General features: G+C 39.4%; 1 long non-coding RNA gene across 1 annotated transcript; it reads left to right on the forward strand.

Annotated features, from left to right (window-relative positions):
• The first annotated feature begins 12312 nt into the window (after positions 1–12312).
• Positions 12313–13301, forward strand: LOC122005856. Its single transcript, XR_006118563.1, has 3 exons — positions 12313–12531; positions 12906–13016; positions 13159–13301. It is a non-coding gene; the product is annotated as an uncharacterized LOC122005856 (long non-coding RNA).
• Positions 13302–14852: the final 1551 nt, after the last annotated feature.

A 14852-nucleotide genomic window follows, 5' to 3' on the forward strand; every position in this document is an offset into this window, starting at 1 on the left:
GAATAAAAGTCTCGATAAGCATGTTGGCAGATTAAGATTGGTCCACTCACATGGATAATCATCTCTATTTGTTAAGTACAAATAGATGTAAGACCGTTGCTTATGGGACAGCTTATATAGCTATGAATAGAGACATACCCATAAGTTAAGGTCGTCTTGATAATTGTGTCAAGATGAGATCATTTGTGTAATGATTGGAGTAAATGCACCCACCATTTACTGAATCTGCTTATAGGCCAGATTAGAATTCATATGTTGAATTCAGGATTAGACATTAGGTATGTCTAGATCAAAATCTGTACGATGTTAAATTTGGGAAAAACATGTGCTCTTTTTTTAGTAAAGAGAATAACATCGTTGCATGTGATTCATACCACATGTGCTATGGCGACGAGAAGGGTAGTAGGAGAATAGATCCCTGCTTCTCTACTATGTGAGACCCTTGAGATTATAAGTTAATCTCAATCTTACCCTAAGTGACTATTTAGCTGCACTACAACAAAAATGTTAAAAGACAACACCATAAAGACAACAGTTTTAGAAGGAACTGTTGTTAATTTGGTAAAAGACAACAGTTTTTGACAAAACCGTTGTCTTTGAGCTCCTCCAAAAAATAAAAGACAACAGTTTTGCAAAAACCGTTGTCGTTGAGCGACTTTTTGTAAAATCAGCAACACTTTTTATAACGGTTTTCTGAAACTGTTGTCTTTAAGCGCTTTTTTATGGGTCAAAGACAACAGTTTTAATAAACCGTTGCCTTTGCCTTTATTCTTTCGCCGTTTTTCCCCTTCATCGTTTTTGTTGTAGCAATGTTTTGCTTCCCTCTCTCCGAAAATTTTTTGGCGCCCTGTTTTCCCCCCTTAGCCTTCCCGAACTCTAAATCCCTCTCCTCATACGATCTTTTCCTCCCTTAGCCTTCCTACCGAAAAACGTCTCTGGTGAAGGAGTCACCGGTGAACCCTCACCCAAGGAGTCACCGGTGAACCCTCACCGAAATCTGAAGACTTAGTGGAGACTTAACAGCTAAGGCTTGTTGGAGACGGCAACCCTCGCCCAGGTCCTCGCGCTGAGGATGGAGCCGCCCGATCTGTTTGCTTTTATGTCTTGCTTTTGTTGGTTATCGTGGAGCTGCATTATGGAGGTGATGGTCGAGTTGGATCTTTTTGCTAGGCTTTTCGAATTGACCATTTTGTTTTGGTTTCCAATATGGTGATTTTATGAGAGAAAGCTGGGTTTTTTGTTTGATTTGCGACGGTGTTGTGGTTCTCGCTGTGGATTTTAGGTCTGGCGGCTTGTTAGGGCAGCAGAAAGAGTTGATGATGTTGGGTTCGTCGGGCCGCGAAAACCGCTTTTTCGCGTCGCGGAAACCCCGAGTCACCCAAAGCCATGGATCTCGTGCAAAGATTCGTAAACAAAATTTTTCGAAAAACCTTTTTCTTATACAAGTTTGTAAAAACTTTAGATCTACACTAAAGTTAAGATCCTTACCCTTGTAGCGAAGCCCTTCGCGTTCCCGCTTGTCCAAGATGTCGCCGAATCTCTAGTTGTCAAAGTAGACAACCTCTATATGTATCCACACAGACACAAGTAGAAGGATATGACCAAAACACAAGGTGTGCTAGCACCAATGGAGTGTTCGGCCAAGGAATGGGAGAAGGAGAAGAGAGAGCACCCAAGGGAGAAGAAGAGTGAATGAAATCAATGAGAGGAAATTCAAAAAACCCATTAGCCATCAAGTGGCCGGCCACTCTAGGAGGTGTAACCCCCACATTAATTCCAATTAATGTGGAGACCATTAAGAGTTGTAATCCCCATGAGGTGGCACTCTAGGATGATGTGGATCAACACTATTGGTCCACATCTTGCCACCTCACTAAATGACATGACAACAAGTGTAACCTCCTCATTTAATGTGGGCCGGCCACATTAAATGCTATGGAGGCTTGTAACCTCCATGAGGTGGCACACATTGATGATGTGGAGCAATCCTATTGGTCCACATCTTGCCAACTCACTAGTGATGTGGCAAAAAAGTCAAGTCAAACATGACTTTTTCTCTTCCTCTCAAATCAAGTCAAACTTGATCAAATCTCTCTCATGGTTGATCTAATACAACCATATGATTCAAGCCAACTTAATATAATGAATCTAATTCATTAAATTAAGTTGATTTAATGAGTCATAATCTAAATTAGACTCATTGAATACATGAATCAACTTGAGTCCAACTCAATTAGTCCAATTTGGATTACTCTTAATCCAATATGATTCATCAAATGAATCTAATCCTCTTGGTTCATCATATAAACTAAATCTCCATCTAATTGTCCTTATGTGTGACCCTATAGGTTCTTGTAACGTTGGCAATGCCCTAAACCCATTTATGAGCATAAGTAATGAGCGGTATCTAGAAACACATCATTACTACCCGAGTTACAAGAATGTCGAGATCCGACATCACCTTGTGACTACCAATTGTGACTCCTCACAAAATATGTGACATTGTCCTTCTATCCTAGACATCTAGATTGATCAATATGAGGCATAGACCGTGTCATCCTCTAATCAATCTAAATCTTGAACTCCAAGTAGACTCACTCGATCAAATGAGCTCAACATCTCATGTTGACTCATTTGGGCATGGCCATGCACTTAGTGGTCTCACTCTATCAAGAATACCGATGTCGCTCCCGTCATATGGGAGGGATAGATCCCATCTACATCACTCACATCCCTCTACATAATTCGTTATATACCTAGTAATCGCCTTTATAGTCCACCCAATTACGAGTGACGTTTGACGAAACCAAAGTACATAACTCCTTATGTAGGGATCCATGGTGACTTCAGGTCAAAGGACTAATAGTCATACTAATAGCCACATGAGAAAGTATATGACACTCATATAACGATCCATGATAGTTTCTCATGGCGGGTCATTCAGTATACATTCTCTAATGCATACCCATGTGTCAGCTTGATATCTCTATATCCATGACTTGTGAGATCAAGTCATCGAGCTGACCTACATGCTAGTCTTATTGTATTAACATTGTCCCTGAATGTTAATACTCGACTAGGAATGATTTAGAGTAGTGTTCCCTATATCATCTCACTATCGATTCAACCAATCGATTGATATAGGTAAGAACCTTCTACTCTAGGACGTTACTATACTTATTTTATCTGGCACTAATACAAATAAGCATAATAACCAAAAACAAAATGCCTTAATATATATACATGAATATGATATACATGAGTCCATACAATCATCAAATGATTGGCTCTAGGGCTCTAACTAACAATCTCCCACTAGCACTAGTGCCAATTAGTATAGGTTCTAAGGCCTAATGACCTAGTGTGACCATCATGCTTCCTTTGTGCCAAAGCCTTGGTCAAGGGATCTGCGATGTTAGCCTCTGTAGGTACTCTGCAAATCTTCACATCTCCTCTATCGATAATCTCTCGAATGAGATGGAAGCGCCGTAGTATGTGCTTGGTCCGCTGGTGTGAGCGAGGTTCCTTCGCCTGTGCTATAGCTCCATTGTTGTCACAATAGAGCTCAACTGGGTCGGCGATACTAGGAACCACCCCAAGTTTAGTGATGAACTTGCGGATCCAAACTGCCTCCTTTGCTGCCTCTAATGCAGCAATATACTCGGCCTCTGTTGTAGAATCAGCTACTGTGTCCTGCTTCGAACTCTTCCAGCTCACAGCACCACCATTTAAGCAAAACACGAACCCTGACTGCGATCGGTAATCATCCTGATCGGTCTGGAAGGTGACATCACTGTAACCCTTTACAGTTAGCTCATCATTGCCTCCATATATCAAGAAATATTTTTTAGTCCTTCTTAAGTACTTAAGAATAGTCTTGACCGCTATCCAGTGACTTTCACCTGGATCTGACTGGTATCTGCTCGTCATGCTCAAAGCATACGAGACATCAGGTCGAGTACATAACATGGCGTACATGATCGATCCTATGGCTGAGGCATAAGGGATCTGATCCATGCGATCTCTCTCCTCTCTAGAAGAGGGACCTTGAGTCTTCGAAAGACTCACGCCATGTGACATCGGCAGAAATCCCTTCTGCATGGCAAACCGTCGGAGTACCTTGTCAATGTATGTACTCTGACTTAGGCCAAGCAATCTCTTAGATCTATCTCTATAGATCTGTATCCCTAGAATGCGGGATGTCTCACCTAAGTCCTTCATTGAGAAGCAACTCCCTAGCCAGGTCTTGACAGACTGAAGCAAAGGGATGTCCTTCCCAATGAGTAGTATGTCATCCACATACAATATGAGGAAGACAACTATATCCCCTACAACCTTCTTGTAGACACAAGGCTCATCTTCGTTCTTGATGAAACTAAACTGTTTGATTGCATCATCGAATCGAAGATTCCAGCTCCGAGAAGCTTGCTTTAGTCCATAAATGGACCTATGCAGCTTGCATACTCTGCTAGTATACTTTGGATCTACAAAACCCTCAGGTTGTGTCATGTACACATCCTCGAGTAGATTTCCATTCAGAAACGCGGTTTTGACGTCCATCTGCCAGATCTCGTAATCGTGGCAAGCTGCAATAGCAAGCATGATCCGAATGGACTTAAACATCGCTACTGGAGAAAAGGTTTCATCATAGTCAATACCATGAATCTACTTGAAACCTTTAGCTACCAAGCGACCCTTATAGATAAGTCTATCCATGTCAGTCTTTCTCTTAAAGACCCACTTGCACCCAATGGGTTTTACCCCTTCAGGTGGATCAACCAAAGTCCATACTTGGTTGGTGTACATGGATTCCATCTCGGATCTCATGGCTTCTAGCCATTTCTCAGAATCTGGTCTCATCACAGCTTCCTGATAGGTGGTAGGCTCATCCTCTATGAGCACAATGTCATCATGATCAGACAAGTGCGAAGAGGTATGTCTACTTGAACTGGTTGTTGTTCCTTAACTCTTTGTGGAACAACATCATCCACAACACTTTGTGGTTCCAGTTCAACTTCCATCGAGGCATCAGTGCTATTGTTCGCATCTTGAACTTCTTCAAGATCGAACGCGCTCCCACTAGTCTTTCTAGAAACAAAGTCCCTTTCTAGAAAAACCCCAGTCTTTGCCACAACTACCTTGTGCTGACTGGGAATGTATAAGCAATATCCCTTAGTTTCCTTGGGATATCCGATGAAATAGCACTTGTCGGATTTGGGTCCTAATTTGTCTGAGACTTGACGTCGTACGTAAGCCTCACAACCCCAAATCCTTATGAAAGACACCTGGGCATCTCTCCCAGTCCATATCCTATATGGTGTCTTTATCACGGCCTTGGATGGAACTCGGTTGAGAATGAAAGCTGCCGTGTCTAGAGCATAACCCCAGAGGTATGTCGGAAGATCTGTGTGACTCATCATAGACCGTACCATATCTAATAAGGTACGATTCCTCCTTTCGGACACACCATTCCACTGTGGTGTTCCAGGAGGAGTGAGTTGGGATAGAATCCCACACTCAGCTAAATAGTCACGAAACTCATGGCTTAAGTATTCACCACCTCGATCTGATTGAAGTATTTTAATACTCTTGCCAAGCTAGTTTTGTACTTCATTCTTGAATTCTTTGAACTTTTCAAAGGATTCAGACTTATGTGTCATCAAGTACACATAACCATATCTACTGAAGTCATCAGTAAATGTGATGAAGTATCTATAACCACCTCTAGCAACAACATTGAAAGGGGCACATACATCACTATGTATGAGTCCTAACAAATCAGTTGCTCTCTTGCTGTGTCCACTAAAGGGAGTCTTGGTCATCTTGCCTCGTAGGCATGACTCGCATATCTCATATGATTCAAAATCAAATGAGTCCAGCAAACCATCCTTATGGAGCTGGGATAAGCGCTTGTCATAAGCGACAGTGCCAGAGATAGGTGTGGTTCATATCGTTCGATTTGAACCTCTTGGTACTAATGTTATAGATAGGGCTCTCAAGGTCTAGAATATAGAGTCCGTTCATCAGAGGTGCACTACAATAGAACATATCGTTTAAATAGACAGAACAACATTTGTTCTTTATTATAAATGAGAATCCTTTCTTGTCCAAATAAGAAACTGATATAATGTTCTTAGTCAATGCAGGCACATAACAACAATCGTCTAACTCTAGTATAAGCCCAGAGGGCAGAGATAGAAAATAAGTCCCTACAGCAACAGCAGCAACCCGTGCTCCATTGCCTACTCGTAGGTCTATCTCGCCCTTTGTCAATGCTCTGCTATTTCTCAATGCTTGTACATTAGTACAAATGTGCGAAGCACATCTGGTATCTAATACCCACGACGTAGAAATAGAGAGGTTGACTTCTATAACATTTATACCTGAAGTAGAAATCTTATTTCTCTTCTTCTTAAGATCTTCCAGGTATCCTGTGAAGTTCCTCTTCCTGTGTCCTGCTTGTCCTTGATATAGTTGATGAAGATGTGCAACCATGTCGTAAGCACCCATCAACTCATGTTGCTTCTGAAGCTCAGAGTTCATGGTCGCGAGCATAAGATAGGACACATCTAATGCATCATTTTGATGCTTCTTGTAAGCATCCCGGTCAGCTCGCGTGGCAGTGGCAGGAGGAGCCTCCGGAATGGGCTGCTCCAGAACGTACAGTTTATGTTCCTGAGTGAGAACTATTCTCAGGTTCCTGTACCAGTCCAGAAAATTTGCTCCGTTGAGCCTGTCCTTCTTAAGGACAGAACGCAGGGAGAAAAAGTTCGTATTCGACGTCATGGTTATCTACAATAGAAAATTTGCATAAATAAATATCATATTCTTTTAAAATCATTTAATTAGGCCTTTAACTAAATGATGCTCCCACTGAATACTATAATTCTTGTGGGACAAGATCCACATCATACTAACCCTTGAGTTAGCTTTAGCTAATACGCCCAAGGCTTAGTATGATCGGTAGGTAACGATTACCAATTACATCTCTATGCAACTCTTGTTTATAGAATCAATATCCGCATTTATATTAAAACTCGAGTTAGCTTTGGCTAATACGCCCGAGAGTTAATATAAACGTGATTTTGTCCTACCTTTCCAACTATTGGAAGAATGCCTATAGTTGACTCGATCCAACCGAGTAACTAGGAATACTCAATCTAATTGAGTTTGTATTCACCCATGCGTTGATAGGCGGGACCAAGATTGTCCCTCCGTACCCTACCAAGAAAATATGTATTGCTCTGCTTTGGCAGATTCAATAATACATGTGATAGGTATCACGGCACGGTTAGACATTTAGAGTTGGTTCGATCTAGATCTAATCTAATCGAGAAGGATGCATCTTGTGCACGACTTAGATCTAATCTTATCGCAAGGGTGCATCATGTGCACGACTTAGATCTAATCTAATCGTTAAGGCACTAATTAATTAAGTAATTATTAAACATGCATCAGATACATAACAATTAATTAATTAATCTAATTGTGATTTAGTCATGGCCCTACTACGATCTTCTCAAGCCAATGAGAAGATCGAATGGTCAACCTAGGGTCAACAGCTTCTCCAAGCTCCTCCCTTTGACCACCTTGTGTTGCTCGTGCCCGCCTCGGAACTCCGTCTCGTGTGGACCCTCCACCGCTCCAATTTGTACATTACAATTTGAAACTCGAGTTACATTCGAGTCTAAATCTAATTTACAACCAGAATAAGAGAAAGGCACGACGCGTAGGCTGTGAAAAAAATAAAAATACAGCACACACAATCATATGACAGCACGCAGGTCGTATTATGAATTACAACACAAATCCAATCTTATTGGATATTTTGGGCCATGACTATCACAAATTAATATATAATTCAAAATTATATATTTTTCATAATTTTTCTGTAATTTTAAAAATAATTTTTACAATTTTTATGAGTAAAATTTCCCGGCGGTCCCGTTTAGCGGTTTCGGGCGCAATCGCGGAACGGATCCCCTTGCGGGGCCCAGGGGCAGCGCCCCTACCCGCGATCTAACCATCGCGAGGGTTCCTTTGCGATCCAACAGCGCCTAAACCCGCTGTCCCAAAACGATTTGGGTCGAGACATTGCCGTTTCGGAAAAATCTTCCCGGCGGGTTCGTTTTTAGCGATTTCGGGTGCAATCGCGAAGCAAATTCCCTTGCGGGGTTAGGGGCAATGCCCCTACCCACGATCTAACCATCGTGAGTTGCTCCTTTGCGATCTAATGGCACCCGACCCCGCTGTCCCAAACGGATTTGGGGCAAAACGAAACCATTTAAAAGAAAACTTTCCGGTAGCCGAAGCCTACAAGTGCCGAGACACTTGTGCTTCGCTTCTACGGAAAAATTACTCATAAAAACTCTAAAAACTCAATTTTTACAGAAAATCACAGAAGGTATATTTTTCATAAAAATACAAACGAACTCGTACAAGTCTTTGCACGTGGCTCTGATACCACTGTTGGGTTCGTCGGGCCGCGAAAACCGCTTTTTCGCGTCGCGGAAACCTCGAGTCACCCAAAGCCATGGATCTCGTGCAAAGATTCGTAAACAAAATTTTTCGAAAAACCTTTTTCTTGTACGAGTTTGTAAAAACTTTAGATCTACACTAAAGTTAAGAGCATTACCCTTGTAGCGAAGCCCTTCGCGTTCCCGCTTGTCCAAGATGTCGCCGAATCTCTAGTTGTCAAAGTAGACAACCTCTATATGTATCCACACAGACACAAGTAGAAGGAGATGACCAAAACACAAGGTGTGCTAGCACCAATGGAGTGTTCGGCCAAGGAATGGGAGAAGGAGAAGAGAGAGCACCCAAGGGAGAAGAAGAGTGAATGAAATCAATGAGAGGAAATTCAAAAAACCCATTAGCCATCAAGTGGCCGGCCACTCTAGGAGGTGTAACCCCCACATTAATTCCAATTAATGTGGAGACCATTAAGAGTTGTAACCCCCAGAGGTGGCACTCTAGGATGATGTGGATCAACACTATTGGTCCAATCTTGCCACCTCACTAAATGACATGGCAACAAATGTAACCTCCTCATTTAATGTGGGCCGGCCACATTAAATGTTATGGAGGCTTGTAACCTCCATGAGGTGGCACACATTGATGATGTGGAGCAATCCTATTGGTCCACATCTTGCCAACTCACTAGTGATGTGGCAAAAAAGTCAAGTCAAACATGACTTTTTCTCTTCCTCTCAAATCAAGTCAAACTTGATCAAATCTCTCTCATGGTTGATCTAATCCAACCATATGATTCAAGCCAACTTAATATAATGAATCTAATTCATTAAATTAAGTTGATTTAATGAGTCATAATCTAAATTAGACTCATTGAATACATGAATCAACTTGAGTCCAACTCAATTAGTCCAATTTGGATTACTCTTAATCCAATATGATTCATCAAATGAATCTAATCCTCTTGGTTCATCATATAAACCAAATCTCCATCTAATTGTCCTTAGTGTGTGACCCTATAGGTTCTTGTAACGTTGGCAATGCCCTAAACCCATTTAGGAGCATAAGTAATGAGCGGTATCTAGCAACACATCATTACTACCCAAGTTACAAGAATGTCGAGATCCGACATCACCTTGTGACTACCAATTGTGACTCCTCACAAAATATGTGACATTGTCCTTCTATCCTAGACATCTAGATTGATCAATATGAGGCATAGACCGTGTCATCCTCTAATCAATCTAAATCTTGAACTCCAAGTAGACTCACTCGATCAAATGAGCTCAACATCTCATGTTGACTCATTTGGGCATGGCCATGCACTTCGTGGTCTAACTCTATCAAGAATACCAATGTCACTCCTGTCATATGGGAGGGATAGATCTCATCTACATCACTCACATCACTCTACATAATTCGTTATATACCTAGTAATCGCCTTTATAGTCCACCCAGTTACGGGTGACGTTTGACGAAACCAAAGTACATAACTCCTTATGTAGGGATCCATGGTGACTTCAGGTCAAAGGACTAATAGTCATACTAATAGCCACATGAGAAAGTATATGACACTCATATAACGATCCATGATACTTTCTCATGGCGGGTCATTCAGTATATATTCTCTAATGCATACCCATGTGTCAGCTTGATATCTCTATATCCATGACTTGTGAGATCAAGTCATCGAGCTGACCTACAGGCTAGTCTTATTGTATTAACATTGTCCCTGAATGTTAATACTCGACTAGGAATGATTTAGAGTAGTGTTCCCTATATCATCTCACTATCGATTCAACCAATCGATTGATATAGGTAAGAACCTTCTACTCTAGGACGTTACTATACTTATTTTATCTGGCACTAATACAAATAAGCATAATAACCAAAAATCAAATGCCTTAATATATATACATGAATATGATATACATGAGTACATATAATCATCAAATGATTGGCTATAGGGCTCTAACTAACAGATGATTGTTTTTCTTTGCATTGTATCTTTCTCTTTGCAAGTAAGGTTTTAGTTTCCATTTGTTAGTCAAAGTTTTTCTTTTCTCTTTTGCAGTTTTAATATATTCTGGATTTTTTTATAATACTCTTCCTCTTTTAGTAACGAGTAGCGTGGAGATCGATTAGGAGAGGAAGAGTTAGGTTCCTTTTATTTTATTTTTTAAGTTACTACAAGTGGAAAAAAAGTATTGTATATGCGAGTTGTTAACAATGTAAAGAACATTCCTCTGGTGACGAATGGTGTAGCTTTGTTGTTTTAAAGTTTTTCCTCTTCAGTTGCTCTATTTAAGTTTGAAACAGAAAATTAAGCATCTTGAATGCAGTAACAAAATTTCAACCTTTTTTTTTTTTACCCCTATCAACCTGTTCTAATTCTAGTACTTGTTGCTTTGTTTATCTCATCAGAATTGGAAGCTTGATGTTTCATGGTGATATTTGCCTAAGTGAATGACATGAATTCAAAGGTTATCTTGTGGGTTTGTCTGGTGGTGATTTTTGTTTTGTCACATTGCTACTCATTCACTGATGAACGGGATGGTATGCTAAGTTTTGTTTTCCTTCTCAAAATTGTCTTTGTTTTTTAAAATGACTATAGGTTCTATTTGTCAGTATTTTGCAATCAATTGGTTTATAAGAATCTTTGAATTTTTGAACCATATGTAATGAAGCATTGTTTTAAGAACTAGGAGAAGCTGCTTTTATATAAATGGAGGCACCAGTGGCGGGCATCTCCAGCATCCGAGAATTTTATTTCGAGAATTTTAGTATAGACAAAGTGAGACAGGAAATGCAAGAAAAGGACCTGCGGAAGATCCCTGTAAGTAGTTGGATTATTCATCAGAATGATAGGTGTCAAGTGGAATCATAGTAATGTCTGTGTGTATACAACTGAGAATTGGCCATGCCTTTTAACACCATTGTAGGTGTCAAGTGGCAGCAAATGAACCAAAGAATAAGTAACATTACATCCAAAAGGCCACGAACTTCTTGAACCATAGCTGTACTTTTATTCATTTACCATAAAATAAGCTCTAGTGCATAGTTAGCTCAAGTATGTTTCTTCACAACAGCCAGAAGTGAACCTTATTCCTTTTGTTAATCTCATTTACCCATTAGGAAAAGTTACCCATTGAACAACCACAAGGAATACGCTTGCAACATCTTGCAAAAGTTACAACAAAACACCAATCAAAATGGTCAAACCTCTATCTCAAAGTACTTATCTGCCTATATGCAATAGAGAGCTGTACAACTTCTGTAGGCTCCATTCCTGTAAAAGTCGGAGAATTAGTGATACATGAGGCAAATATGGGGGAGAAATTAGTTATTAGTAAAAGAGTAACTAGCAGAAACTAGTAAAGTCATGTTTTTACTTTGACGCATTGTTGGATCTTGTTGAATTCTATATGTTCTCAATGTATCTGTCTCACAGCAGCTAAAATATATAAACTGGTGCAACACACTCAAGTTTGTTCATGTCTTTTCAGAACCCAAAACCCAATTTTGGATTGCTTCATCTGATATATAAGACCAGGAAAAAAAACTCTTGTTCTTACTAGGAAAAGAGAATATGCTCAAATCTTAGATGTGTGAAAGAAATGAATTTGGGATTGATAAAGTTTGGCATCAAAGTGATGGAACTAACTTGGCACTTTGTCCTCTTCAGGAACCAAATGCACGAGAGCATGCATGGCTTTTAGTGGCTCTTCTACATCATCACTGAAAGCCACAGCCACTAAGTGACCCATTTAGAAGAGCCAAATGGTGACGGTCCCTTTTTGTCATGGATTGAGACAATGGTAGATGGTAAGCATAGGGCACTCGACATGGCAAAAAGGAGGCATATTTGTGCAATGAACCAACCCTTCGAGCATATTCTGCTGAAGCAAATTAAAAGCTGAAAGCTACATCTAGCTTCCATTCAATGATATACATCATCAATTAGCTTGGAAGAAGATAACTATCAAGAGGTTGATTGAAGTCGCTAACTTGCAGGGAAGTGATGATAGAACTTATTCTTCTAAGCTTCTTGAGGACAAGGTAACCCTCTCTTTAAACTACCTTTTCTAATTTCTTTTCCTGGTTGGTAAAGAAATTTTCATTTATCTATAATAAAAAAAATGAAGTTGCTTAGGGTGGATGATTAGCATTACTCCTAGTATTGGAATGGATACTTTCTTCTACAAATACCCACTGGCTTTTTTAGCTCTGTAATTAAATTTCCCAAGCAGCACAAAAGGATAATTAATGGGCAATATAAAGCATCTATTCAGCTGTGGAGATTATTGTATTAGTGAAAAATAAAATAAAATGTATTAGTTTTTTTTTTTTTTTACGAATTAATTGACAGAGAACAGTATTTGGAATTTGCTAATTGTCAATAGTTTGGAAGTTGACAGCCTCAATAATTGCAGACCTCTACAAGATATGAATGGGGTTCTCCATGGTCTGATGAGCCTACCAAGGGGGAGCTTGAGTACTGCAGTCCAACATGTTATTATGCCAAAACACCACCACCTCTACATGTAAGCTTTTATGTTATGATTTTATTTATCAATATGAATGGTGTACTTGAAGAGTATATGATTTATCAAATCTGTTATTGTGGTTATAGCAACTACATTTCTCTAAATTTTAGCTATCAACCTTGTTTTACGTCTTCTACAGGTATTCTATTCTTCCCTTTTATTTTTGGTGCTTTGCTCACAAACTTTGCTTCACAAAAATCTAGAATGTTGGAAAAGGTTGACATGGAAGAATTAGCAAGTGAGAAAGAGGAGTCCAATGAAATTCTACAAGTTGAAGATTGTGATGGGGCTTGGGTTGATAATAATTACTTGCAATCCTACATGGCATGAACCACCATCACAAGTTTCTAGTCTTTTGACTATTGTTCATTAGTTGTAAATGAAGTTTATTTGTATTGGGATAAATTTTATTTGAATATTAGACATGTTTCTTCTTTTGTGATTGTAATTTTTGTATAAGTAACATTTTGAATGACATTGATATGGGAAATATTCTTTCTTTTGTGATTATGATTCTTTATTATATATTTATATTGAAATATGATATATTGGTATTAAAAGATAATAATTTAAAAGACAACGATTTAAAACCGTTGTTGTTGTCTATCACCCTCAAAGACAACGGTTAAAAATCGTTGTTGTAGCCCCAAAAATGGTTGTAAACTGGCAATGTTAATAAAAATACTCTAAACAACAACGGTTTTAAACCGTTATCTTTTTATTCAAAGACAACGGTTTAAAACCGTTACAAAACTGTTGTCTTTTCATTCAAAGACAACGGTTTAAAATCGTTGTCATAGCCCCCACTTTTAACAACACTGCCAATTACAACAGTTTTAAAGGGCCTACGACAATGATTTTTAACCGTTGTCTTTTAATGTTTCTGTTGTAGTGCTATCTACTTGAAGTTTTAATCAGTGTCTGCTACTTTAGCATGTTTCCTATTGGCTATGGATGATTCGGTCTATGGAACATAACTAGGAAAGCGACTGATTAGAATGAATAGATTCTAGCTAAAAAGGAAGATTAAGATTGATTTACATCTGTGACATTTATTCATTGGTACCAGTTACATTTTTAGTTTAGTACATAAAATGTAATTGTGAATAATTTGTTTGATTGGAGATGTTGAACATGCTCTTGACATATAGTCAATATGAGGGATTAGAGATGTTCATAATGATGTAAATAATTTAATCTGGGATAAAGGCAAGTCATATTTATGTCTCTGATTCGTTCTATGGACATTTATGTCTCTGATTCGTTCTATGGAGCAGCTATGTAAGGTGTGACAATCTTCTTAGCAGTTGAATGCTCAATGTGCTTGTTGTTGCACGAACCATTTTCCCTAATATATGGAATGAATGTTCTTATTTGGTTTTTGTGACTAATTAATTTTGCTCTCGTCTTCGTGACTTGATCCTCATAAAGTCTACGTGACTTATTTGGTCTTTGTGACTAATTTTGCTCTGGTCTTTGTGATATGATCACCTTGTAGTCTATGTGACTGACATGGTCTATGTGACCATATAACCTTATGGATTGACTTAGACGACTGGGAGATGTTGGGCATTACTGGAGACGAAGGGGCACGGTTTCCCTTCGTTTCTCTCTTTGCTACAAACGCCAAGGAGATGAAGGGGCATCCTTTCCCCTTCGTCTTCCTTAGTCTTCTTATAAAAGTCTGTCCAAGCCTTTGAGAAGACAAGAGTAGAGAGCACAACAGAAGGTGATCAGAGGAGCAAGTGAAGCTGTGAGGTGTTTTGGTCGAGCAAAGGAGAACATCCAGAGGCTGGGATTTGGCCCGTGAACTTTGAAGTGCTTTCCGGTTGC

The sequence above is a fragment of the Zingiber officinale genome, chromosome 1A (assembly GCF_018446385.1).
Source record: "Zingiber officinale cultivar Zhangliang chromosome 1A, Zo_v1.1, whole genome shotgun sequence".
NCBI lineage: Eukaryota > Viridiplantae > Streptophyta > Magnoliopsida > Zingiberales > Zingiberaceae > Zingiber > Zingiber officinale.